The sequence below is a fragment of the Lissotriton helveticus genome, chromosome 10 (genome assembly GCF_964261635.1).
Source record: "Lissotriton helveticus chromosome 10, aLisHel1.1, whole genome shotgun sequence".
NCBI lineage: Eukaryota > Metazoa > Chordata > Amphibia > Caudata > Salamandridae > Lissotriton > Lissotriton helveticus.
In genome coordinates this window covers 716481221-716508540 of record NC_136071.1, presented here as the reverse complement: position 1 = coordinate 716508540, position 27320 = coordinate 716481221, and positions in this window count along the sequence as shown.

Genomic DNA, 27320 nt, shown 5'->3' with positions numbered 1-27320 from the left:
TGAAATTCCTCCGTTATAGTTTGTTGTACTAAGTATAACTCGCGCCCCCGCATTCCACTGCTGATGATGTCACATGTTTTTTAAATGATAATTCCTAACTATAACCTACCTGAAACCTATGGTTTTTTCAGTGAATTTCAAAGTTTTTTTAAACGCTAATTTCCAACTACAATATCCCTATAACCTATAGTGTTTGTTAAGTAAAATTTGAAAACACCTGTATACTTTTTATAGTAAAAACAAACTTAACAGTAGTGTTTTATAACTTATAATTATACCTCCTGGTTTTATAATATTTATTTTTTGGAAATTTCCATCTGTATTTATCCATTTTTTTTTTAAAAATAATTGTATGTGTATTTACCCATATATATTTCGAATTTTGTAAAAAAATGAATCTGAAATTAGTATATTTCCAGGTTTATTCTACTGATAAATGTGCACTCATGGCTGAAATACTGACCGTTTTCACTTATGTAAACACACTTAGATGATAAACTATACACAAACTTCATATTAAAGTGTTCAAGTTTTCTTATACGAGGATATATATTGCTCTTTAAGGCTCTTTACTAAAAGTCTTTTATTGTTTTTACCCTTTTACTTTTAGAATGACAGACCTATTGGCCTACTACTCATCATTGACAATATTTACAAACGCTCAAAAAATAACCCAATTTCCGTATTTATCCACACTTTAAAATAAATACAGAGAGGAAAATACTTTTCTGTCTGTATTTATCTGTAAAAATCAATTAAAACATAAATCAGGGAGCCCTACTTATAATTTAAGAATATTTTCAACTTAATTAGCAGTAATTAACATATAAGTGTGGTAAAAGTATGACGCAGCACGTATAATACCTGACTTTCAAGAACAGCGTTCACAGTTCGATTCCAAAGTCCATCAGCATCTTAGCCCACTGTAGGTAACACGTTTGGGTCTTCCCAACGCCCCAAACGCCGGCACACCTTTCCGGGGGTAGCTGTGTGCTTTACAAATGCTGGCATTTTTTTTTCATTAAAAAGCATAGTGATAACAAACATTAATACGTTCTTTTTTTCCTTCTATTGTAAACGATTTTTTTTTATATCTTCTATTTAGATGTTTTTAATCATGAGAATGCAAAGGACACAGATTACTGGGTAACACTTTTAAAACTTTCCAACATATGCAAATAATAAGGACCTTATACGTGTTACTATGGAAATCGAAACCTTTACAGCTTCACAGTTTGTAACTTTTCCCAACACGTGCACAAGTAAAACAGTTAAAACGTGAGCACGTCTAAACTGTAAAACGGGACATCTACATAGGCAGAGCCGAATCTTCTTTCCATAGACTACTAAACAACCAAAAACTATATAAACCACACCTATTGTGCGATTAGTTTCGTTTTTGCGAGTTATTTCTGCGTCGCCATTCTGTGATGCAGGTTCCCTTTTCTAGCATCCGATTCTTGTTTTGCGTCAACAAACATATTACAGAGTTGTAAGTTGTTTCATTATGGCATAGTAGATAGTTATATTTGTGGCTATTTGTCAATAGTTAAACATTTATATCTAGAAAAAAGTGTTATTGCATGTTTTTCCCTTTTTCTCTGTAACATCAGCAGCTTGTTTTCAGAAACAGATAGATTACAACAAACATTGCTCCTTTTCTGGCTCCTTTCAGCTTATATATTGTGACTTTCTATATTATATTATTGACACTGTACTTCGCTTCAGAGGTGTTGGTGACCCGTTGGCGCAAACCCTGAACATTTAGAACCAACGTCACCACCTTCCAGTTGTTAGTGTGTTTTCCCCTAGGGATCATATACTGTTAATATTTATATTATAATATTAACAGTTATGCTGATCGCAGTGGAGTTCATGACCTGTCGTCACAAAGAGTAAAGATATATAGCTCAGAAAATAATTACCGCTTGAAAGTATATCGTTATGGATGTTCTGGTAAATAGATAACTTTATTTTCCTTTTCTTTTTACTGTAACAATGGTATCAATCATTATATTGTAATAGATTGTCCTATTGTTACAGAAGAAGAATAAGAGATGTTTCTGCGCCATCTGTAATACAGCTTACGAAACATTAGAACGTACTTGATCAGATATTTTTTTCAGGGAGCATATTTTACGAAATTGCAGAAGAAAAAATATAGCTTTCATACATACTTTGTTACTTTAAATATTTGAGAAACCCTACATTTCTGAATGTTATTTTCTAATAATAATTCTTCTTATTTGCGGTTCCTATTCACCTTCTCCCTAAAGAATATATAGGACCAGTTCTGTATATTATAATAGTACTATCCTATATATTCTTAAGTGAGTAAGTGATTTGTTAGCGGACAGTGTGCGACCTCTAAGCACTATGACAGAACGTTCCTGAATTCTACAGAATACAAATTTGAAAAATAATAATGCATACATTTCTATGTAATATGAAGTCACTTGTATTTAACTGTTTTTTACTTGTTCTCTTGACCTCAGATAATGTAGTGCGGGAGTGTTTGTTGTAGCACTTTTATTCTACTTTATCTAAAAGTAACTGATTTCCTCTTACATTATCAAGAATATGGGGCAACACTTTTACAAACTATAGCAAAAAAAAGGAGGGTATGGCCACGCTTAATTGATATTTTATGAAATTCCCATTTTAATTGTCACCCCTTTCATATATACACTGCGCCAGTTTCTAAAGAAAGTTTTTTTGTATTTTCTAAATAAAAACTGTTTCAAACCTAGACTGAAATTTTTGCTGCGCAACCACACCTCCCCATCAGAAAAGTAAACACCACATTATAAGTAAATAGTGCTCCTGGGAAGTATCCCACCAGCAAACTTGATAAAAAAAACACCGCAAGACACTGTCATTTTTCCGCCGTGATTTGTACACCACATGGCAATTATATAAATGGCCCTTAAAACATATAAAAACAATTTTTACCTTCATAATCCCTGTCTACCACCTTATGACCACTGTACAGAGTTAATAGTGTTCCTAACCTCCCCTCTACTACTTTCTTTTCCCATACTCATTTGGAAGTGCGTCACAAAATCACTGACAACAGTGAACCGTTCCCACCCAATAAGGAGCAAACTTGTGCTGGAAACACTTTAGCCAATAAAATGTCCATATTGATCCGCAGAGGAGGAAGGAATGACTGCCAAAAGTTCTACTTTTAATGCTTCATAGCCAATGAACATTAAGCTTCGTAAGGTCCCGCTTGGAACACGTTACCCAATGAAATGTCCCTAATACTCCACGAAGAGGGAAGGAATCGCTGACAACACTTCTACTTTCAACAGTTTACAGCCAATCAACATTAAGCTTGGGGAAGTCCTCCTTGGAGCACGTCAGCAAATCAGATGTCCCTCCTACTCCGCAGAGCAGAAGTGAATGGCTTCTACTTTCAATAGTTCGCAACCAACAAACATAAAGCTCAGGAAAGTCCTCCTTACAACATGTAAGCCAATTAGATGTCCTTGCTACTCTCCGGAGCAGAAGTGAATTTCAGAAAACACTTCTACCTTCAATAGTTCGCACCCAATGAACATTAAGCTTGTTGTTGGAACACCTTAGCCAATTAAACGTTAAATTTGTTCCACGCACACATACAGAACACGGCGTCCTACATATTAATACATTTCCTGTATCAAAGTGACTCTATCCGTAACAAAAGTGAACACTGCCTAATAAATAAACATTATTCCACATTATATTAAAGAAAAGCCGCAATAAGCCGCATTGTTGTTTTCCCGATATAATTTCCACAGCCTACTGCACCCCCTTCCATCATGAGTGAAGCCCCGGGACTGTGGGGGCCCCAGCAAACCCCGCTATTATTTTTATTATATTTTCCACTGACTTCTTCTTCGACTAACGGTTTGGATTAGCAACATTGTGTGGTGAACTTGTGACCTGTATGCTCACTTAAGTGTTCCATGAACTGTTACTATGGTAACAGGCAGTAAGCAGTTTGGAGGTAGGGTTGAAAAGTACTAGCTGTACAGAACCCGTTATATTTACCCAGGATCCTTTACATAACAGAAAGGAAAGCAAAGTAAGACAGAACACTGTGTAGCAGATTTACAAGCCCCTTGAGCCACTTTTGCGTCACTTTTCCCATCTTAAAAATGATGCAACAGTAACACAATGAACTTGTAAATCTAGCCCCTATGCACATTACGAGCAAAAGAAGTACACAACTCTTTCAATTCTTTATCAATCACAATTAGACAGTGTTGCTTCACGATTCACAATGCACTTCAATAAATACTTTGTGCCTATTTAAATGGGAGACGGGATTGTTGACATTACAAAACTTAGGGGCATATTTACAAACACAGTGTTAAAATTGTCATTGCATTAACGGCAGCAAACTACAACAAAAACGGCGAAAATGGACTACAAAATCCTTTGTTATCTTACCGCAAGATTTTTTCAACATTGCTGTTTGCTATGCAAGAGTGGGAGCCACCCCCGGGGCTATAAAATAAATGGTGCCTATCCCCAGGACACTGCTGTTTCCTATGAGAGGGCAGGAGTCTCGCAGCTCCTGCCCTCCAATAGCAAAGTTGGTTTGGATTTTGAAAGAGAGAGCAGGGAAATGTGTTCTCTCTTTCAAAATCCAAACGAGATTGCTTTTCCACATGCATGTTAGCATCTCCCTATGTGGAAAAGCAATGCCGGCTCCCGAAGGACGCGGGGAGCCGGTGGGACCGTGAGGACATTTTGGCTCCCCCCATGGTCCCCAACATTTTTTATAAGACCCGGGGGATGGGGTCCCCGGGGATATTAGAAATGACTGATAGGGGCTATTTTTTTACGATAAAATTAGAAGTTGCTCACCCAGCGCAGTGCTCAGTGCGGCCCCCTGGTGTGCACTTGTTGGATGAACGACTCATAATCTGTAGGGTGCGCGACTCCAGCACCTTTCGTGCACAACTTCTACGCATTTGGGAGCCGGCATTGCTTTTCCACATGGGGAGCTACTAACATGCAGCTCCCCTTGTGGAAAAGCAATCTGGTTTAGATTTTGAAAGAGAGAACAGATTTCCTTGCTATGGGAGGACGGGATGAGCACCCCAGGACACTGCAGGAGCCAGCCCTCCCACAATACATAAAGCCCTGGGGAGTGGTGGTCCCCGGGCTTTGGAGATCTTGGAGCCCCCCAACCATTTTTCTAGCCCCGGGGAATGACGGGCCGTCGAGTGCTCCAGGAGGGGGGCCACGCAGCTCCCCTCCCACAATACATAAAGCCCCGGGGGGTGGTGGTCCCTGGGGATTTGGGGACCTTGGAGCCCCCCAACCATTTCTTTTGTAGCCTAGGGAGGTGATGATCCCCGGGGCTGGGGGGCCCCTCTGGGCCCCCCATAAAATGTTATAATTTTGCCCCCGGGATTTGGCCCCCACAGGGGCTAATTATGAAAAAATCTTCATTTTATTTAGAGAGAACAGATTTCCTTACTATGGGAGGGCGGGATGGGCACTCCTGGACACTGAAGGAGCCGTCCCTTCCACAATACATAAAGCCCCGGGGAGTGGTGGTCCCCGGGGCTTTGGGGACCTTGAAGCCCCCCCAACCATTTTTTTTAGCTCCTGGGGATGACAAGGCCCTCGAGTGTTCCAGGAGGGGGGCCACGCAGCCCCCCTCCCACAATACATAAAGCCCCAGGGGGTGGTGGTCCCCAGGGCTTTGGGGACCTTGGAGCCCCCCCAACCATTTTTTTTAAGCCCCAGGAGTTGACGATCCCCGGGGCTGAGGGGCCCCTCTGGGCCCCCGATAAAATATAATAATTTTGCCCCAGGGGCTAATTATGAAAAAAGCTCCATTTTATTTATTTATTTATTTTACGGCAAATTACGCGCACCCTACGCCACTTGCCATTTAAAAAAGAAAATAGTGGTCTAGGGGGTCAAAGTATTTCTACCCTGCCCCTTTTCTATGTTTTGCACACTTTTTCCACTGACTTCTTCACCCTCGCTTCTACCGAGGCACAAAATGACTGCCAACAGTTCCTAGTTTTGAATGTTGACAACCACTTGACAGCCAATTAGCATTCAGCGCGTGATTGGAAGGGTGCGCTTATGATATTCTCACAGTGCGCTCATAGTCCGCGGATCCACCGCGCCCATAGATATATATAGGCTTTTAATTGTAATTTTCTCAGGATCTACTGAACAGATTATACCATTTAAGCAAAAGGCACTAGTCTGAACTGAGGACTACATATCTGCCAGATTTGGCGTAATCCCGTTCAGCAGTTCGGGCTGTAGCTGTGGCTAAAGGTCCTATGGAAAATTGCATGGGGAAAACACGTTTTGGGACCCCCTTTTTTCTCAGCCCCCGCTTCACAAATCTCCCCGAAACTTTCAGGGAAAGAGCAAAACGGAGCTAGCCATTAGTTTTGAAAATTTTACAAAGATTCATCAACCAGCGCCAAAGTTATTCCAAATAGAATGTTGCAGATTTCCTATGGAAAATAGGTCCTAACTATAACTACCTACTGGCGATATATATCTCAAAACAATTCCCTTTCAGGCACAGAGCGACAAATAATTTATGCAAACAACGAAGCAGAGAACTCTGGGTAGTTCTCAAGTTTAGGTGGAAAGCAGCTCTAGTAAAGAGCACTCTCAAAGTCTTTAAGCATAGAATTAGGACAGTGCCATCCACGCCGAGATAGAAAGGGACAAAGTCGTTTACCATTTCTACAGCAAAGTTTTTAAGCATAGGATTAGCACAGTGCTATCCTTGCCGAGCTGTAAAATGGCAAAGCCTTTTACCACTTCAGGCACAGTATTACAGCTTTGGATTGGTAAATACCATCCAAGCCAACCTGAAATGAATAAAAGCAACCCCTGACACGGGTTTCACTCTCATTAGAGCTCCTCAGAGAGGTACAGCTTTGTCCAGACACAAGGGAGCACCCAGTATAAGTCAAAACAATTCCCTTTCAGGCACAGAGTGACACATAATTTGTGCAAAACAAGAAGCAGAGAGCTCTGGGTAGTTCTCAGGTTTAGGTGGAAAGCAGCTCCAGTAAAGAGCACTCTCAACACCAGTGACACTCTAAGTTTGCTCACCTCAAATGTCTTCTTTTCTGTATGGCCTCCCCCATTTCCCGGCAGTTCACCACCTACTCAGGGCTTACTTATTTATACATGGGGGGTCTCTTGGACCCCCCTGGCCAAGGGGGCCTTCACCTCCCCAGGGCTTTAATTTTACTTATTGCAGGGCCAGCTGCTGGGACTGCCACCTCTCTGGATCAAAACTGAAGAAAGTAGGGGGGCCACGCAGACCCACCTCCTGGAGCCATAGATGACCCTGGGTACCCCCACCCCTAGGGCTGGTTCCTGCTGGATCCTGGGGTGCTCACCCTAGGGACATAGCTATTGGCTATGGCTTTGCGGGAGCTTTACCACTCCCACCAACCCATTGCAAACTGTGTTCAGCTTCTAGCAAGCAAAATCAGAAAAAATGCTCTTGCTTGCCAGAAGCAGCACAAAATTGCTTTTACAAAGAGGGAGCTGCACGTTAGCAGCTCCCTCTTTATAAAAGCAATGCCGGCTCCCGCAGCAGGTGGGGTGCCGACAGGTTCTGTGGGGGCCTTGGGGCTCCCCCCGCCATCCCCAGCAAAAGTAACTGAGTGCCCTGGGTGAGACCAGGACACCCAGAAGAGAGGCCGCCCCCTCCTCATAGTGTAAAAAAAGTTTTTAAAAAAAGGTCTGGCCCTGGGGGATGGTGTCCCTAGAGCTGAAATCGACCCGGGGGTGGGCTGCTCATTCCCTCTCCCTTTAAGTTTTTTTTAAAACATCACAGAAAAAGGCTGGGCCCAGGAGGATGAGGTCCTTTAAGGCCAAAATCACCCAGGGAGGGGGGCCACGTGGCCCCCTCCCCATTCAATAAAGGCCTGGCCCAGGGGGATGGGGTACCCTGGGTCGAAATTGGCCCAGGGAAGGAAGGCCACATGGCCCTCTCCCCTAATAAATAAATAAAAAAGCCAGACGCCAAGTCACCGGAGGCCCCCCTTTTACCATCACTTTGCAAACGTGCTTCCTGGTGCACTACTAGTTGGGGGAAGAAAATCCCTTGACTCCAGAGGGTCTTTAGGGTCCAGCTACCTCCAGTAAGTCCCACACAGTTGGATTGCTGAGAGGTTGTTGGAAGTCATACCCCTTACTCCACCACTCTGCAGACGCACCTCCTGGTGCACCACTAATAGGGATATGAAGTCCCCCTGGCTCTTGAGGGTCCTTGGGGGCCAACTACTCCTCCTGTTACCTTCAGTAAGTCCAACAAAGCGGGATTGCTGAGAAGTTATTGGAGTCCTCACCCCCTTTCCATACCACTCTGCAAATGCGCCTCCTGATGCACTTCTGGTTGGGGAATGAAGTCCTCTTGGATGCTGATGGTACTTGGGGAACCAGAAGCCCTCCTGTTACTTCTAGTAAGTCTGACACCGCAGGATTCCTGAGAACTTGTTGGTGGCCCGCCCCCTCTCTCCACCACTCTGCAAACGTGAGTACTAGTTAAAAACACATAGAAATTCACTTAAAAAACACAAAGGTTACAGGGACGTTATAGTTAGGAAATAGATTTTTTTACATTTTGAAATTCACAGAGAAACCCAATGGTTACAGGAACATTATAGTTAGGCTCCGATTTCACTCGTAAAAGACCAGTGAAATTCAGCATTTATTGTTACCTAAGTTAACTATAACTTTGCCCCTGCAATGCATTGCTTATGACCCCACATATTACATCACTCATGACATGGTCAATGACATCACGGATGACATCACTGATGACATCTCAAATTACATCACTGATGACATCAGCTACAGAACCACTCACCTCACATACCAACGCACATCCCCTAAAACTCTTGTATACCCACTCCCACACAACCACTCACCCATTCACAAATCCATGTCAGTACTCACACACCGACTCACTCTTCCATAGATGCGCTCTTGCACCCACTCACACACTTGTACAGCCACTCAAAGACCATTCACTCACTCATACAACCACTTATACAACCAGTCACTTACCCATACAGCCACTCACATAGCCACAAATTCACCCATACAGCTACTCACACACTCACTTATTCACGTACTCAGTCACTCCCACACCTACTTACTCACCCAAACAGCCTCTCAACACAGCCACTCATTCACCCATGCAATCACTTACATACCATTCACACATCCATACAAGCATTCACACAGACACATAATCACCAATACAGCCACTAACACACCAACACATTTAACCAAACACCCACTCAAACAGCAATTCACTCACCCATACAGCCACTTACATACAGCCACTCACTCAAACAGCCATTCAGACACCCCTCATTCACCCATAAAGTCACTATGCACCCACTTACTCACCCATAGAGCCCCTCATACCACCACTCACTCACACATACAGCTATTTCACACAACCACTCACTCACCAATGCTGCCACTCACACAGCATCCCACTCACCCACACAGGTACTCACATACTGACTTATATACCCATACAGCCAGTTACACACCCATATACACAAGGATACATACAGTCACACAGCCACTCATTTAATATGTTAGAAGATCTCTCAGTAGTAGTGCACCAACTATACTAATTTAACTTTTGTAATAGATTAGTATATATGTTTGAACTCACAAACTCTTAAAAACACATACCCTCACTTGATGATGTCATGAGTGATGTAATGAGTGATGTCATTTGAGATGTCATCAATGATGTTACTGACCATGTCATAAGTGATGCAATATGTGAGGTCATAAGCAGTGCATTGAGGGGGCTTAAGTTATAGTTAACTCATTTATTTATAACTGCTGAATTTCACTGGTTTTGTATGAGTGAAATCTGAGTCTAAATGTAACGTCCCTGTAAATATTGTTTTTTTCAGTAAATTTCCAAGGTTTTTTTATTTCTATTTCCTAACTATAACAGCCCTATAACCTTTGGGTTTTTAAATCAATATATATATTTCAGAGTCTGCAATTTCAAGAGGAAGCTAAACTAGCCATGTATTGATCAAGTTTCTCGTATAGATCTATGAAATAGCACCAACCAAAAGTTCTTAACAAACACAAAAAAATTGTATCCCACTACTTTTGCATTGCCCTATCCCCTGTCAGAGCTGCATACAATATGAGATACCTGCACTGGGTTTAACTTTAATACAGCATTCCAAATTGTATGCAGATTCATTGAACTACACCAAATTAAATAGCTTGTGAAAATGTTATTCGCTACCCCTTTAACATAGAACCCCCTTTATGGATATGCACGAAAATTGGCACACCAACAGGAAGCTAAACATGCTAAATGACTTCCAAATTTCATGTAGATTCAGCAAGATGTGCAGCAGTCATTAGAACGTTTTCAACACCAACTTAACTGTGGTCTCCCTTGATGAAGATGCACAAATGTAAAATTACAAAGATTTAGATAAACATGTTATGCATTTGAAAAACTCCATGCAAATGTGTCAAACGATGCTAAAGTTATTGGCAAATCCAAAACACCTTTTCAACAGTCACAATATCTCTAAATTCAAACTCTTTTATGCCCGCCTGGCACATTTACCAGATACTTCAAAAACTACTTTTGCTAAAAACCAAGCAAAGCAAAAGCACTCCTCAGAGTAAAATTCAAATATCATGGCATGTATAATTCCATTCAGAGGTTTTCTTTGTACCAGAAAGCAACGTTTCATTTGAAAGCTGAAATTGGAAATGCATCTGATTTTACACCTTCTTTTAACTTTTTTTCCTTGTATATGTTGGCATGAAACTTGGCATGCCAAACCTGAGCCAGATTCTCTAGCAGCGTACACCATTTCATGCAGATTCATTAAACAGTGCCAAAGTTATAAGCAAAAATGCACTTTCGATGAAATATGAATTACACAATGTACAGATTATGTAGTTATGGTTAGGTCAGATTTTTCACTGAAAAGCCTTTCTTTGTTTTGCTAATACCTTTGGCACCACTTGACAAATCTGCACAAAACGTTTCCCAAAAATGTATCCGGGTTAGGTTTGCTATACCAAGTTTTATTAAGAGTTGTCAAGGAAGGTTGAACAAAAGGTGGTGATGATTAAAAATATATATATATATTTTTCTAGTTTTTATCCCAGTGTTCATTTTGGGTCTGCGGTTCCAGAGTTAGATCTGAAGACTCTGATTCACTGGCTGTTTCAGAAAGTTTTCTGTTGCAACCACCATTTTATAATGTGTAGCTTGGTGCCCTTACCCTGTAAAACAAAAAAAGAAAACAGGGAAAGCATCCCTTGATTCACTGGCTTATCTGGGATGTGGGGACAAAAGGGGCACCTCACTTATGTAAAGAAAAACACACAAAAAGAAGTGTTGCCGTGAGGTTTGTCAAAGTTCTTGAACGTTTGTTGGTCCCCCTCTGAGATTGGCAGAAGTGAGTATAGGTTCATGATCCTTGGAGGTATGCGTCAGGCCAAACAAGGGCCCACAAGTCCTCACAAACCCCCCAAAAATAAAAAATAGTATCAATAATTTAATAAACAATAATAGTGATATTGGTGATCTGTATGGAGTAAATTGGATCTCTGTGGTGGGGTAGTAGCACACCCAGGCTGCAGGCCAGGCCCTGCAGCCCACTGACTTAGCACACAGCTGAAGATGATATGCAGGGGGGCTGGCTGCCCACGGTCAGTTGGCTGCAAGATGTGGCCTTTGGCAAGGCCCTGAGGCTCACCCCACTCTGCAGGACCAAAGGCCGTTTGCAGCAGGAAAGGCAATAAACTTCAAGGAAATTATATGATAAATATGATCATTGCATGTCATATCATTTGATTTATGATGTAGAACACACTAACACATACAGGATTTTGAGCTAAGAGCCAAAGGAAAATGAGTAAAATGATAAAATGGATGAACTATTGAATCAAATTTCTACTTAAATGCACTGAAAAAATATATTTAAAGTACAGTTATAGTTAGAATTGGTTATAACACCTTAATGTATGTTTAAAAAAACTCTGAAAATCACTTTTGAAAAATGCAGTTAAAGTACAGTTATGGTTACGAATTAAAACTGAAATGTCTGTGACATTTGCCAGTTATGGTTAGCTGCACTATTCAAAGCTCACAAAATTAGTCATGCCAACTATAAATTGCACAGCACATACGGTCAGTCCCTGTGACCAGCCCCTGCTGTACAAGGCTGAATACCATGCGCAGTGATGGTTTTGTGCTCTATTGGGGGGTGGGCATAGGCCTGGCCATATGACCATGCGCAGCATGGGTTGGCTTCTCCATGGGGCGTTGGGCAAATAGCCTTCCGTTGACCAGGTACTGTAGCCAACTCCAGTTGAGCATGGCCAAAGGCTAAATGCAAAGGGGGGTGGCTGCCTCACAAGGGGTTGGGAACAAGGCATGGCCACATGACCTGCCCTGCAGCCAACACACGCAGTCCATAGCTGACAGGGGCATTCATGACAAACACTGTAATTTTTTTCATTCATTTTAGATCCAGTAAAAGTGGTTATTCAAAAAAACCGTCTGAACATGGGAAGAGAAATTAAAAAAAACACTTTTCACAAGTGGCCTGATAAGCTATCACCTGGTTTTTCCTTGCAGTTGTGCTCTGCTCACTGACAAAGATAGTTTTTTCACAGTCTAGACAAAAGATTCCAGCTTTGGCAACACATGGATCACAGACCTCATGTTGGGCCACTAGGAAGGCTGGAAGGCAGTGGCAGATATAGATGCCCGTCACATATCCTGCCTTTTTTTTTAGGCATTGTGCAGCAGCTGGAATACAATGCGTTCAGGTTTTTATGCACTCCTGAAGTACCTAAGGAGTATTGCTTCCCTGTTCCTCTGCCAAACTCCTTGTTACAGATCTTCAGTGTGACCTTCTTTGAAGAGACCTTTTTCTTGCCTGGTGGAGTTTAGAAGAGCTCCCAAATATTAGATTCAGGTGGGCCTCTGCTTTCCTCCTCCTGATCTTCAGGGTGTCTAGATCTGGAAGGTCTCTTCCTGATGCCATATTATTTTAATTATTTTTGAATAATCCCCCGAAAAAGAGGAAGTCAAAAAATAAGACCAGATGTCTCATGATGGGATCCAAGAGAATGAATCACTGGCCTTAATGAAGGAAATGGGGCTATAATAGCTTCTGATTGGATGAATACCATAACATTAGACAATCAAATGTGATTGTACTGGGAGTCATTGGTACTGGTGTACCATTTTTAGGTACAGTGGTACCATAACACCTAAAACTGCAGACAGTTATATAATTTTTATAGTAATGTTTTGAACAGCCATAGTTCTATATATTTTTTTGGGATGGTAACAGCTCGGCTGTTGTAGCATAAAATAGCTGCAAGAATTTTTCTAAGGATTTTCAATTAGTTTCTTTATTGGGAGACGGTGTGATTACAATTACAAACACTTAGGGCCTCATTACAGTGTCGGTTGAAAAGGCTCCGAACGGCATTCGGATTTTCCTAACCCGTGTCGTAACCCATGTTTCCAACCGACTCAGAAACATTTCCGACTGACCGATTACGATGGACGGTAACTGTTCGGTCATTCCGAATTGGTCTGACCAGCCTTCGGGAAACTCTGAGTTGGTCGGAACCGAATTGTATAGCTCTACGGATCTCATTTCTGACAGACGTTTTACGATGTCGGATTCTGACAGTCTTTACTACTCAGTCTGTCCAAAATGAAAAGGCTGTCAGAAACTGACTTTGGGGGCCACAAGCAGGCCCCCCCTTCATCCTGAGTCCTTCAGTTGGAGACCGTGGGGTACCCAAGGGACCCCCCTGTAAAACCATGCACAGTCTGGCAGGCACAGTGGGGTGCCTGCAACAAGGTGCAAGGTTTTCCATAATCACCCCTTTTTTCAATGGGAGCCTGTGTTGTCAGTTGGAACAGAGGCTCCCATTGAAGTTAATGGAAGTCTGACCGAACAGTGTTTGGAAACATCGTAATCGGTTGGTCGGACTATCCGAACCCAAGTCGGTTGAATTGCTTTCTGACTGACATCGTAATGAGGCCCATCGTTGTGTTGCAGTTTACAATTATGTACTTTTATGTTTCAGTAAAATTGGACACCACTGTGTCTTTCACCTTATTTTTGTAAGTGTGATATTCTGTGCTTTAGGGTTGCTGTTTAACATTAGCACCTAAACAGCAATACATAAAACATGTGTCTGGTGCTTTAAATGGGCAGGTTATGTTATGTTATGTTAATAACAATTTCTTGAGCGCACGTACACCCTTGAGTTTCTTGGCGCTATTGATTCAAGACACTAGACACAATTCTAAGCATAAGCCTGTTGGAAAAGCCACGTTTTTAAAGACTTTCGAAATGCCAGTAAGTCATTGCTCTGTCTAATAGGAAGTGGAAGAGCATTCCAAAAAGAGGCAGCCAGATGGTGAAAACAGCTGCCACCCTGGCGTTTCTTCTTAAATGAAGAGACATTTGCAAGGCTTAGATGTGTTGAGCGTAAGTTGCGCTGAGGTGTATAGTTAGTAATGGACTTCCTAATGAATATAGGGCCATTATCATGGAGCGCCCTGAAAGTGATACACCCCGCCTTGAATGCAATTCGCTGGGCCACTGGCAACCAGTGGAGTTTTTCCAACCCAGCTCTGATTGATTGCCACTTTGGTTGCTTCTAAATGAGCCTTGCCGCCTGGTTTTGAACCATCTGGAGGCGTTTTAGTAGGCCAGTCGGAAGACCCAAATAGAGACTGTTAGAAAAATCCAGTCAGGAGAGAACAAGGGCAATCACTACTTGAATGAGAGCAGAGTGGGTTAGAAGGTGGGCAATTTTCCCAATCTTCCTGAGTTGAAAGAAACTAGAAGAAACCACCATTCCTACCTGCCCTTTAAGAGATAGATCCTCATTAAGTATTATCCCTAAGCTTTTAACCAATTGGATCTTTGTAGGAGGGACTCCCATATCAGTTGGCCAGAACTGTCGACCCCAACTCAGTCCACTTTCCCCAGGCAAGATCAATTCTGTCTTGCCTGGGTTAAGTTTGAGATGGTTTTGGGTCATCCATCTCTGTATATGTGACATTACGGCCGAGCATTCGGCGGCTGAGTTCGGGGTATTTAGGGGAATAATTAACTGAAGATCATCAGCGTAGTTGTATAGGGTAAGTTTATAATTTTTTAAAGAATAAATCAATGGACGAAGATAAAGATTGAATAATAAAGGGGAAAGTGACAAACCTTGGGGAACACCGCAGATGGATGACATCTTGGGGGCTGTGAAAGATCCTAATCTCACTGACTGTGTGCGGTTTGTGATGAAAGAGGCAATCCAGTTCAATGCGGGGCCCCTGAGGCCGGCCTGCTCGACACGGTTGATCAGAATGTTATAGTCAACCGTGTCGAACACAGCCGACAAATCAAGGAGCACCAGGGCCTGATGGATACCCTTATCAGCATTAGATCTTAACATGTCCTGGACAGCCAGAATAACAGTTTCCGTTGAGTGAGATGGTCGAAATCCCACTTGATTTGGTTCTAGATATTCCGAACTTTCAATGAAATTGGACAGACACCTAGATACATGTGCCTCCAGGAGTTTAGAGAAAAAAGGGAGGAGGGAGATGGGCCTATACTTAGCCAGAACTAGGGGGTCAGCTCCTGGTTTTTTCAGTAATGGAATCACAGAGGCATTTTTAAACCTATCAGGAACCTTGCCCTGTTTAAGTGATTCATTCAGAAGAGGAAGGATTCCTGATGGAATAGCTAAGCACACCTCCTTTGGAATATGGGGGGGGGGGGCAACTGTCAAAGGGCGAGCCAGATTTGACACGCGAAAGAAGTTCAGAAAAGGTCTTCTCATCAATAAAAGGTAAAGTGTCTAAAATGGCTGGATTGTGGTAAATGTCTTCAATAGGATCCCCACCAGGGAGACTTTGAATATTCCTTTTTATGATGGCAATTTTATCTATGAAGAAATCATTTAGAGAGTCACAAAGTTCCTGCGAGGTCGTCAGAGGAAGCGCAGCTCTTTCGCTATTACACAGATCATTTACTATGTTGAAAGTGTCTTTGGTTTTATTTTGAGAGTTTAACATTTTCCCAGAGAAATAATTAATTTTACTTTGTAGAATGATCTTCAGATAATTTCTGCGAGCCGCAGTGTATTCCTCCTTATCCTGGGGCTTATATTTTGCTCTCCACTTTCTTTCCTTCTGACGTACCTCGAGTTTTAGGTTCTTAAGATCCGAGGTGAACCACTTGTGTGCATCCCTAGTGCGTGCCCGTGTGAATTTTGTTAAGGGCACATGAGAGTCAGTAGCCTTTATAAGCCAATGTGAGATCTCTTCTTCCATACAGTTTATCTCCTTATTAGATGCTGGCATCGTAGCTGCCAGTGTTTTAATGAAGGCAGGTATATTTATGGCTTTCCATTTCCTAGTTTCTCCACCCGCCATAGATGGCAATTTAGTGTGCCCGCCAATAGTTAGCACAAACTGAATAAAAAAATGATCAGACCAAATGCAGGGCATAATGGATGATAATGAACAGGGAAGGTTAAGCGACCAGATTTGGTCCAGCGTGTGACCTTTTTCATGCGTAGCCACGTGTATATGCTGAGTTAGGTTGATGTTTAAGAGTAATTCTGAAAGTTCCAACGCCTGGGGATCACTGGTAACATTATCAAACCAATAGTTTAAGTCCCCGACTAGGAGTATTTTTGGGTATTTGGTCACTAAGTGTGCAATCTGTTCTGCCAAGGACATTGGGAAAGTAATCATGGTTTGAGGAGGTCGATAAAGCAAGACAAGTAATAGAGCCCCACCCGCTGTATCCATTTTCATTACTATGTTCTCCGTGTCACTCAGGGTCAGAGAAGGCAGTTGTATAAATTTATACTCTTTGCAGATGATGGCTGCTACTCCCCCACCCCTTTTACCCACCGGACGATTCTCAGCTATGATATAATACTCGGATGGAAGCGCCGCGAGAATGCCCGGCAGTGAGTCCTGGGAAAGCCAAGTCTCTGTGACCAGGAGAATGTCAGGTTTTTCAGTGTTGAGCAGTAGAAAAATGTCCGTTTGGTGCTTAACCATAGATCTGGTATTAAGGTATAGGCACCGTAGCTTTATTTGAGAGTCATTAACCAATGAGGTATTAAGATGTGTGGCGTTTGAGTAGGTTAGTGTGTCCTGAGAAATACCATATGTAGCCGTGCGTCTCCATATGTGGGGAGCGATTGGGGGGCAAAGGTGGGGTGGAGGTCTAAGGGAGAGGAGTTTATCCGCCGAATAAATATATTTTTGGGTATAGCCCGTGGCCCCAGGTCCCAGTCGGGCGCGGACGGGCGCAGACGGGCTTGCCTTAGGTGTGCCTTCGGCACGCCCGCTGCGCTCGTCCGCTGCGCGTAGGCGCCATGATGTTTTATTGACGTATGTGAGTGGTTAACCACTAAAGCGCCACCCTGCCACAATGGCCGCTCTGTGCGACTCCACCAGGAAGTGAGTGCCTCCCTCCACACAAACAGCATGAGATTGCTGCGGTGGACCGGGGAGAGACCCCGAATCAAAGAGCACGCTACCACAAGTATGCAGGTAGTTTCACAAGCAATATTTAAAAATGATCAAATATACATTTAGCAGTTAAAAAGCATCAGGAGCGTGTTTAGGTTCGTGGGGCTAGCGCAAGAAGTTGTGTTTGTTCTCAAGCGCGTCGGCCCGTCTGAGCCCTTAAGTACACTGCGAGTGGTTAACCACTAGAGCGCCACCCTGCCACAATGGCCGCTCTGCGCGGCTTCACCAGAAAGTGAGTGCCTCCCTCCACACAAACAGCACGAGATTGCTGCGGTGGACCGGGGAGAGCACTCGAATCAAAGAGCACGCTACCACAAGTATGCAGGTAGTTTCACAAGCAATATTTAAAAATGATCAAATATACATTTAGCAGTTAAAAAGCATCAGGAGCGTGTTTAGGTTCGTGGGGCTAGCGCAAGAAGTTGTGTTTGTTCTCAAGTGCGTCGGCCCGTCTGAGCCCTTAAGTACACTGCGAGTGGTTAACCACTAGAGCGCCACCCTGCCACAATGGCCGCTCTGCGCGGCTCCACCAGGAAGTGAGTGCCTCCCTCCACACAAACAGCACGAGATTGCTGCGGTGGACCGGGGAGAGCACAGGTACTTGGTATCTGCAATTCTTGAATTAGAAAGAGAAAGTATCGGCACTTTTTAGCGGGGTTGCAATACTTCTAATAGGAGAGTACCTGTATTTCTCAGTTGCAGACAGGTACTTTGGATCAGTGACAACCTACTTTTTTATGACTATGGAAATATATAAATTTATGTTGCCAGATTTTAATCCCAATTGGAATGATCCTCAAAAAATGGTTTTGTATTGTATTACCACAACATGGGGATAGAAATGAGCTAAATCAGCTGCTGCCTGGCAACAACATGCTGAATGGACTCGGCCATCACTGCCTGCATTTGGACAGCCACCACAAAGCCCCCTTTGATCTTTATACAAATATCACTTCCATTCCTTGTCAAAAGTACATTAACCCTTTCACTGCTAGGATTTCCCCTGCCCTGCCCCCCTCTCCCCAGTGCTAAGCCTTTTTTTGGCTATTTGGGTAGTTTGTGTTTAGGCCTCCAGAACTGTTTGTCTACATAAGCTATACATGCCAAATTTGTGTCCTTTTTTTGAAAATCATCTGGATTTTAAAGGTACCCAGGGTTTGTGGATTCTCCTGGAGAGCACTGAAAAATTAGTGAAAATAAAGCAAAATTTGGGTTCCTATTTGGGAAAAATGGGAAAAAAAGTGCTGCAGTGTCTGTTTCTTTTTCCTAGAAATGGAATCAATTAAAGATTTGCTGTGCTTAAATCACCATTTTTCCAGCTTCCAGGAATATGCAGACTTGATTTAGAAACAAAAATGTTAACACAGTTTTGGCATTTTACTGGGAGACAGTCAATTTTTCTTATTTCTTTGTACCTTCAACCTCTTTCAAGGAAGTGGTGGAAACAGGCATGAAACCCATTGTGGGCCCTTGAAAGCTAGACAAAAATCTGAATTCAGCAGGGGGTCATTTGTGTATATCCTTCAAGGTTTTCCCAAAGAAATTAAGTGCCTGATTTAGATCTTGGCAGTAAAGGTCCCGTCATTGATTTTACATCGAATTTCCCGTCCATCGACATGGTGGTCCACCCGCCCGATTTAGATGTCATTGATCCCCTAGACGAAAGACCACCGACGAACCGCCATCACTACCACGAATCACCACCCACACCGGTGGCACTGTAGGCAGAAATGTTTGTCGGCTGGACTCCAGCCCCTTTTACCACAGAGCCAATCACAATGTGCGTTCCCACCAACCTAACTGTGGCAGCCAAGTCGCCACACCTGAGTTGGCAGATTGAGAGGTATATACGCATGAAACTGATCTTTTTTCAAATATCCCATTTCCTGACGCCATCAATCTGATTGTACAAGTCCTGCTGTTGCTGCTGCTCCTGGGCCAGTCCAAAAATCAACCCTGTCATCACCAGAACAGAAGGTTAGTCACTGGTTTACCTGTCATCCTCTGAATAGTAGCTTTACATTAGCACTGGACTAGAGCATGTTTAAGAAATACTTGCATGCAATACTGCAATGCATATGTCTATAATGTCATACAATATAAATTGGTTAAACACATACCTCGAAATGTAAGTAACACCCAGCAATCTGGTACTAAGTACCTTCATGGCAATGGACACCAACCCAAACATTCACAGCAATGACAAATAGAAATGTATCCATACAGGTGTGTGTAAGACTTTTCCCAGAACTACCCAATCATATACACAAAGAATCTAGCCAATAGGACCTACTCAAATTCTTGATAGTGTAGCAATTGCGCTACAAAATGCTACAAATGGGTGTACACAGAACGTACAAACAATGTTACCTCTAAACTGCAAACAGGTCAGAGATGTATGAAGGTCACATGTCCCCTTGGTCTGTACAATTAATGACAAACATTAGATGTCATTTAACTGTAAAGTGGCAGGTTCCCTGTGTGATGCATATGTGCATATTATTGCCACATCATGTTAAAATAAACACACAGGCATTATCCAGGCACAAGCACAGAAACACATATACATTTGATGTAAGTGTCCAGTAACATGAGGAATACTTGCACCAACACTAATATCCATCACAAATGTACAGTAAAAAATTACAGGAGTGTGACCCGTAAACCACGTCGGGATCGGGGTAGAAGGATAGAACAAACAAACAGTATCCAAACAGGTATTGTTCTGGTGACAATTAAGCATGTATGCTAAATGCATTACAGAAACAGAAATAAGGAGACTTGATTCAAATTAAGTTTTGGCTGTTACTCATCATATATTTTTAACAAATATGTGGAGGAAGAATACAGTTATAGCAGCACTGTATGAAAGGAATCAATAACAACCCAATTGCACTTGGTGCTTAAGTATGTGCAGGTGACATAAGTGGCAACGCAAGTGACAAAGTAGACAGCGTGAGCGGCGCAGAGTGAACAATAGTGTAGATTATATACGGTGGGTGAGATCATGTGGCTCAAGGCTAGTTTCAAGTACATGAGTGACTGTGTTGTTAATTAGTAATTCACAATGAGCCATTGGAGAGGATGCGCCATGTTTTGCGCTGCGTTGTCGACGACGTTTCGATCCTCGTCCATTGGGATCGTCTTCAGGACGGGATTATGTGGTTTGGTTGGTGCTGCAGGAGGGAAAGAGAAGGTCAGGGAGGGGAGGGGTGGACAAAGGCGCAAGGCAGTGAAGAGAATAATTAGGTAGATGGCCTAGGATGGTGTGTAAATTCGCTGGCGCGTAGGCCCTGTGTAAGGTCTGACCTAAGTGGCTGGTGGATAGCCTGTGCTTGGAAAAAGCCCCACGTCGTGGTCGCAACAGTGGATGTAAGGTAGAGAAGTTGGGCAGCGAAAAGAGCACAGGTACAGAGATGTGGGCGCGCGTGTCCAACTCAGGAATGGTGACTCCGGGCGCGCGATGGTACTGAGGCTCATGGTAGGGCCCGTGCCTGGAAGATGGGCTAGGGGTATACGGAATTGGAAGACAATGGCAGATGTACGAAATTGAAGCGAGAAGCCGCGCTAAATGGGCGTGCAGGCCTGAAGGGGCGCGTGAATTATAATGGGCTAGTGATTGTGGATATGTTGCTGGGGCTGCGGGTATACCGGAGGTTGGTATGGTACGTAGCGCTCAGGAAGGAAAAAGGAGAGGGCTATGAGCATGGGGAGCCCGCTGCAGGAAATATACTTCTATGCATGCTGTGAACGGCGAGCGGGTCAAGGGCGCTGTAAGTAGCATGGGGCATACCTGTGCTGATTGAAGGTATGCAGAAATGAGTTGTGCATCCCCACGGGGTTGGAGGATGCGAGCGTCTTCCGGTAAATCTGGGAGAGACGGGAGTAAAGGGAGGGAGGTATAAACACCGATCTGAATTATCCTAAAAAAAGGGGGGGAGGGGAAGGAGTGAGCGCTACTCACTTGGTAATTTGAAGCGAAATCCTAGTCGGTGAGTTAAGCACCGTCACTGGACGTCTCTTGTTCAAGGGATCGAGGCGTCCGAGGGGCGGGGGTCACAGATCCTACGGGAGTAAAAGGTGTTTGAAAACAGTGCTCACAATCAGAATACGAGGGGAAATGGGCTGGTAGTTCGGATGGGCCAGGGCACGGGAACGGGCAATTACCTGAGTCAATCGTGGCTCTGTGTTGGATTGAATCCTGGGTCCGTGTTCAGTACGGCGGCTAACCGAGTGTCGAGCCGGCTCTCCATTCATAAACAGGAAGTCGCAGGTCATGGGGTCTGTGATGTGCTGGAGGAGGAGCCAATCGGAGCGCGTGTAGGGGCGGGGAATAGAACGGCAAGGGGCAGAGTTAAGGGAAACCCACAGTGACAGTGGTGATTTAAAACAAACTTTATCAACCTAACAGTTTAGTGCCGACAATACTGAAACAGTGTATATATACACAATTGATATTACTGGATGTATAACATTCATTCTAACAAGAGGTTATACCAAAGTGAGTGAAATATAACTGGTTAATATAGCTCCCACAGTTACATGATGTGACATAATCCATAGGGAAGAACATGTTATATATACATATATCAACAGTTGACAGTGAATAATAATGGCGAGGGGGAGATGTGAGAGCCCTCACATGGAACAACATGCTACATGAATACATCAATAATTGACAGTAAAGTATTGCCTCAAAGGAAGTCTGTAAGGGCCATTGTGTGAAGTGAAGCGGATACACGTCAAGAGCGTATATGGACAGAGAAATTAAGTAACAGTTAGTTACAGTGGTTGAGTGAATGCATGGGAATGGTAGCAATGGTTAAATTCATGGGTGTTATGGCAGTGGTTAAGTCTAAAAGAGGGTTCATACTGAGATGGTACTGTTCCACTCTTCGACAGTGTTCAAGCCCTGATTCACGGAGTTGCAGAGGTTCATCCATTTGCTTTCTACCCTATTCAAGAGGTTTTTGATGTCGCCGCCTCTTGTGGGCAGAGATGGTTTCTCGATTACTTGCCAACTGATGTCTGTGTCGTGGTGATTTTTCTCGAGAAAGTGCGCGACTTGCACAATTTGCAGGAGAAAGACAAACACGCAACCGTTACTACCAATGGGGACCCCCCCAGTGAATGACAACAACACAGACTTGCCTTCTGACCAATCGATACCTATATTCAACTTATCGGATCACATAATGAGTCATGAGGAAACTACACTTCTATCCCGTGGCTTGAGCTTTGTGCCCACTGAAAGGACCAACTTCTTGGAGCTTCAATCCAATCTCCTTATATTTTTCAGATGGATCAGACTTAAACAATTCTTCGCTGACAAACCAGAATCTACCATTCCAGGCAAAACACTTTTTCATCTACCTTCCACTTTTAATCCACCATCCCACACGATGCCGCCAGAAATTCTGGCTTTCGAACGTCTGGTGATGCAGGATGTGATGGATCTAAAGTCACAGTTCCATTTTGTTCCGTACAACCTACCCTTGGTTGAGAAACAAGCCTTACTTTCCCTAAAGAACAACTCTGAAATCGTTATCAAGCTGGCGGATAAAGGCGGTGGAATAGTGGTCATGGGAATAAACAAATACAACCTAGAAATAAAACGTCAACTTTCCTACCCTGACCTTTATCACCCGCTCTCCAAGGATCCCCTGACAGACATCAGATCGAAAATACAAGATGTAACCAACCACACAAGAGACTTGAACATCATCTCCAAGAAGGAGCATGACTTCTTAAATAACCCTCACCCACGCACACCTGTCCTCTATGTCCTCCCAAAGGTCCACAAAGACAGGATTAATCCCCCCGGACGACCTATCGTCTCAGGTTGTGGGTCAATTCTAGAGCCTTTGGGCAAGTATATAGACGCCATCATTAAAGAATTTGTACCCATCACAGACACCTTTATCCGTGACACCATGGACCTCATTAACACCATCGAAGATAAACCCTATGACATCAACACACAAATGATGGTCGGGTTGGACATAGAATCACTTTACACAAACATTCCCCACAGTGAAGGGCTACAAGTCATCAAGACACTTCTACTATCAAGACCCCAACCCACACGGATCCCCACGGAATTCATAATGGACCTTTTACGCAGCGCCCTACAGAACAATTATTTCCTATACCGGGACACATACTACTTACAAGTCAAGGGTGTCTCCATGGGCGCGTGCTTTGCCCCAAACTTCGCTATCCTGTTTGTACACAATATGGAGAAAACCCTGATCCTCGCCGCCACCAATCCCTTCATCACCAACATCAACCTCTGGCGTCGGTACATTGATGGCATCCTTCTCATCTGGAATGGCACGATTGAAACACTGAACCCTTTCATTGATTGGCTCAACCATTCACAAGAACATCTGAGATTCACAAGTGACTGCAAGAACAACGATCTCCGTTTTTTGGATGTCATTATTCATGCCTAGGATGATAAACTAGGTACCTCACTATATCGCAAACCAACTGAAAAAACACTCTACTGCATTACTCCAGCTGCCACCCACGGGGACTGCGGGATGGTCTCCCATATGGTCAATTTTTGCGCATCCGGAACAATTATAAATGGCGCAAGGACTATTTCCGCGAAGCAGCCATCTTGACCAACAAACTAATCCACAGAGGCTACCCAAGGTGCCTGGTCACCAGAGCTCGCAAGAGGGCCTGGTACTGTCACAGAGACCACCTGCTCACTCCACAAACAAAGAAGTCCACGGCACGGATACCGTTTTTGTCCAAATTCTGTCCTGACAGTAACAACATATCGAAAAACATAAAGAGAAATTGGCCTTTGCTACGCCCACACAAACAATTCCAAGAGCAGCCACTCTTCTCCTATCAGCGTGGCAATAATCTAGCAAGTCATCTAGTACATGCCATCACCTGGCCCAAACTACCTACGGAGAGACACACAATCACAGCATGCTGGGGATTGGAACCCATTGTGGGACACTATAGGTGTCAGAACTGCAGTGTATGTGACCTCACAACCAATACAAAGGACTACAACTATAGTGGCAAAAGGTACAAACTGAAGAACCACACTAACTGCAGATCCCAGAACGTAGTCTATGCCATCCGCGGTCCATGTGACTTAACCTACATCGGACAAACCACTCAGATGATAAAACAACGCATCATTCAACACAAAAGCAGAATCAACGGTAAAGTACTCACAGCCCCTCTGGTCGCCCTCTTTCTCGAGAAAAAATCACCACGACACAGACATCAGTTGGCAAGTAATCGAGAAACCATCTCTGCCCACAAGAGGCGGTGACATCAAAAACCTCTTGAATAGGGTAGAATGCAAATGGATGACCCTCTGCAACTCCGTGAATCAGGGCTTGAAAACTATCGACGAGTGGAACAGTACCATCTCAGTATGAATCCTCTTTTAGACTTAACCACTGCCATAACACCCATGAATTTAACCATTGCTACCATTCCCATGCATTCACTCGACCACTGTAACTAACTGTTACTTAATTTCTCTGTCCATATACGTTCTTGCCGTGTATCCGCCTAACTTTACACAATTGCAAAACCAACAGTTGATGGACAGAATGCAAAACAATGTCATACATTCACCCCAGTACAGAGATCTGGGCCTAAATCCATCGTGTTTTTGCACTCCACACCACCCCAGTTCAGACATGGCCATATGCAAATCAGCCTTGACCCTGTGCCTCATGGGAACAGTCCAGCCCGAACTGCCAAGCCATGTCTTTCCTGGAGTGGAATCAAGCATCCTAGGACCGGTTTCTGGCTATCAGCCGTCTTCAGCCAGGATAGCTTGACTCCAGTGGTGTGGAGAACATGGGACTCACGTCTGAGCATACCCATCCCACTCGGGGTGACAGATGCAAAAACAACAGTTGATGCTTGGGGTGGTGTGGTGAGCAAAATGGGTATGCTCAGACGTGAGTCCCGTGCTCTCCACACCACTGGAGTCAAGCTATCCTGGCTGAAGACGGCTGATAGCCAGAAACTGGTCCTAGGATGCTTGATTCTGGTCCAAGGAAGACATGGCTTGGCAGTTCAGGCTGGACTGTTCCCATGAGGCACAGGGTCAAGGCTGATTTGCATATGGCCATGTCTGAATTGGGTGGTGTGGTGAGCAAAAAAACGATGGATTTAGGCCCAGATCTCTGTACTGGGGTGAATGTATGACATTGTTCTGCATTCTGTCCATCAACTGTTGTTTTTGCAATTGTCACCCCGAGTGGGACGGGTATGCTCAGACGTGAGTCCCGTGCTCTCCACACCACTGGAGTCAAGCTATCCTGGCTGAAGACGGCTGATAGCCAGAAACCGGTCCTAGGATGCTTGATTCCGGTCCAAGGAAGACATGGCTTGGCAGTTCAGGCTGGACTGTTCCCATGAGGCACAGGGTCAAGGCTGATTTGCATATGGCCATGTCTGAATTGGGGTGGTGTGGTGAGCAAAAAACGATGGATTTAGTCCCAGATCTCTGTACTGGGGTGAATGTATGACATTGTTCTGCATTCTGTCCATCAACTGTTGTTTTTGCATTTGTCACCCCGAGTGGGACGGGTATGCTCAGACGTGAGTCCCGTGCTCTCCACACCACTGGAGTCAAGCTATCCTGGCTGAAGACGGCTGATAGCCAGAAACCGGTCCTAGGATGCTTGATTCCGGTCCAAGGAAGACATGGCTTGGCAGTTCAGGCTGGACTGTTCCCATGAGGCACAGGGTCAAGGCTGATTTGCATATGGCCATGTCTGAATTGGGGCGGTGTGGTGAGCAAAAAAACGATGGATTTAGGCCCAGATCTCTGTACTGGGGTGAATGTATGACATTGTTCTGCATTCTGTCCATCAACTGTTGTTTTTGCATTTGTCACCCCGAGTGGGACGGGTATGCTCAGACGTGAGTCCCGTGCTCTCCACACCACTGGAGTCAAGCTATCCTGGCTGAAGACGGCTGATAGCCAGAAACCGGTCCTAGGATGCTTGATTCTGGTCCAAGGAAGACATGGCTTGGCAGTTCAGGCTGGACTGTTCCCATGAGGCACAGGGTCAAGGCTGATTTGCATATGGCCATGTCTGAATTGGGTGGTGTGGTGAGCAAAAAAACGATGGATTTAGGCCCAGATCTCTGTACTGGGGTGAATGTATGACATTGTTCTGCATTCTGTCCATCAACTGTTGTTTTTGCATTTAACTTCACACAATGGCCCTTACATACTTCCTTTGAGGCAATACTTTACTGTCAACTATTGATGTATTCATGTAGCATGTTGTTCCAAGCGAGGGCTCTCACATCTACCCCTCGCCGTTATTATTCACTGTCGACTGTTGATATATGTATATATAACCTGTCCTTCCCTATGGATTATGTCACATAATGTAACTGTGGGAGCTACATTAACCTGTTATATTTCACTCACTTTGGTATAACCTCTTGTTAGAATTAATATTATAAATCCAGCGATATCATTTGTGTATATATACACTGTTCCAGTATTGTCGGCACTAAACTGTCAGGTTGATAAAGTTTGTTTTAAATCCCCACTGTCACTGTGGGTTTCCCTTAACTCTGCCCCTTGCCGTCCTATTCCCCGCCCCTACACGCGCTCCAATTGGCACCTCCTCCAGCACGTCACAGACCCGGTGACCTGCGACTTCCTGTTTATGTATGGAGAGCCGGTTTGACACTCGGTTAGCCG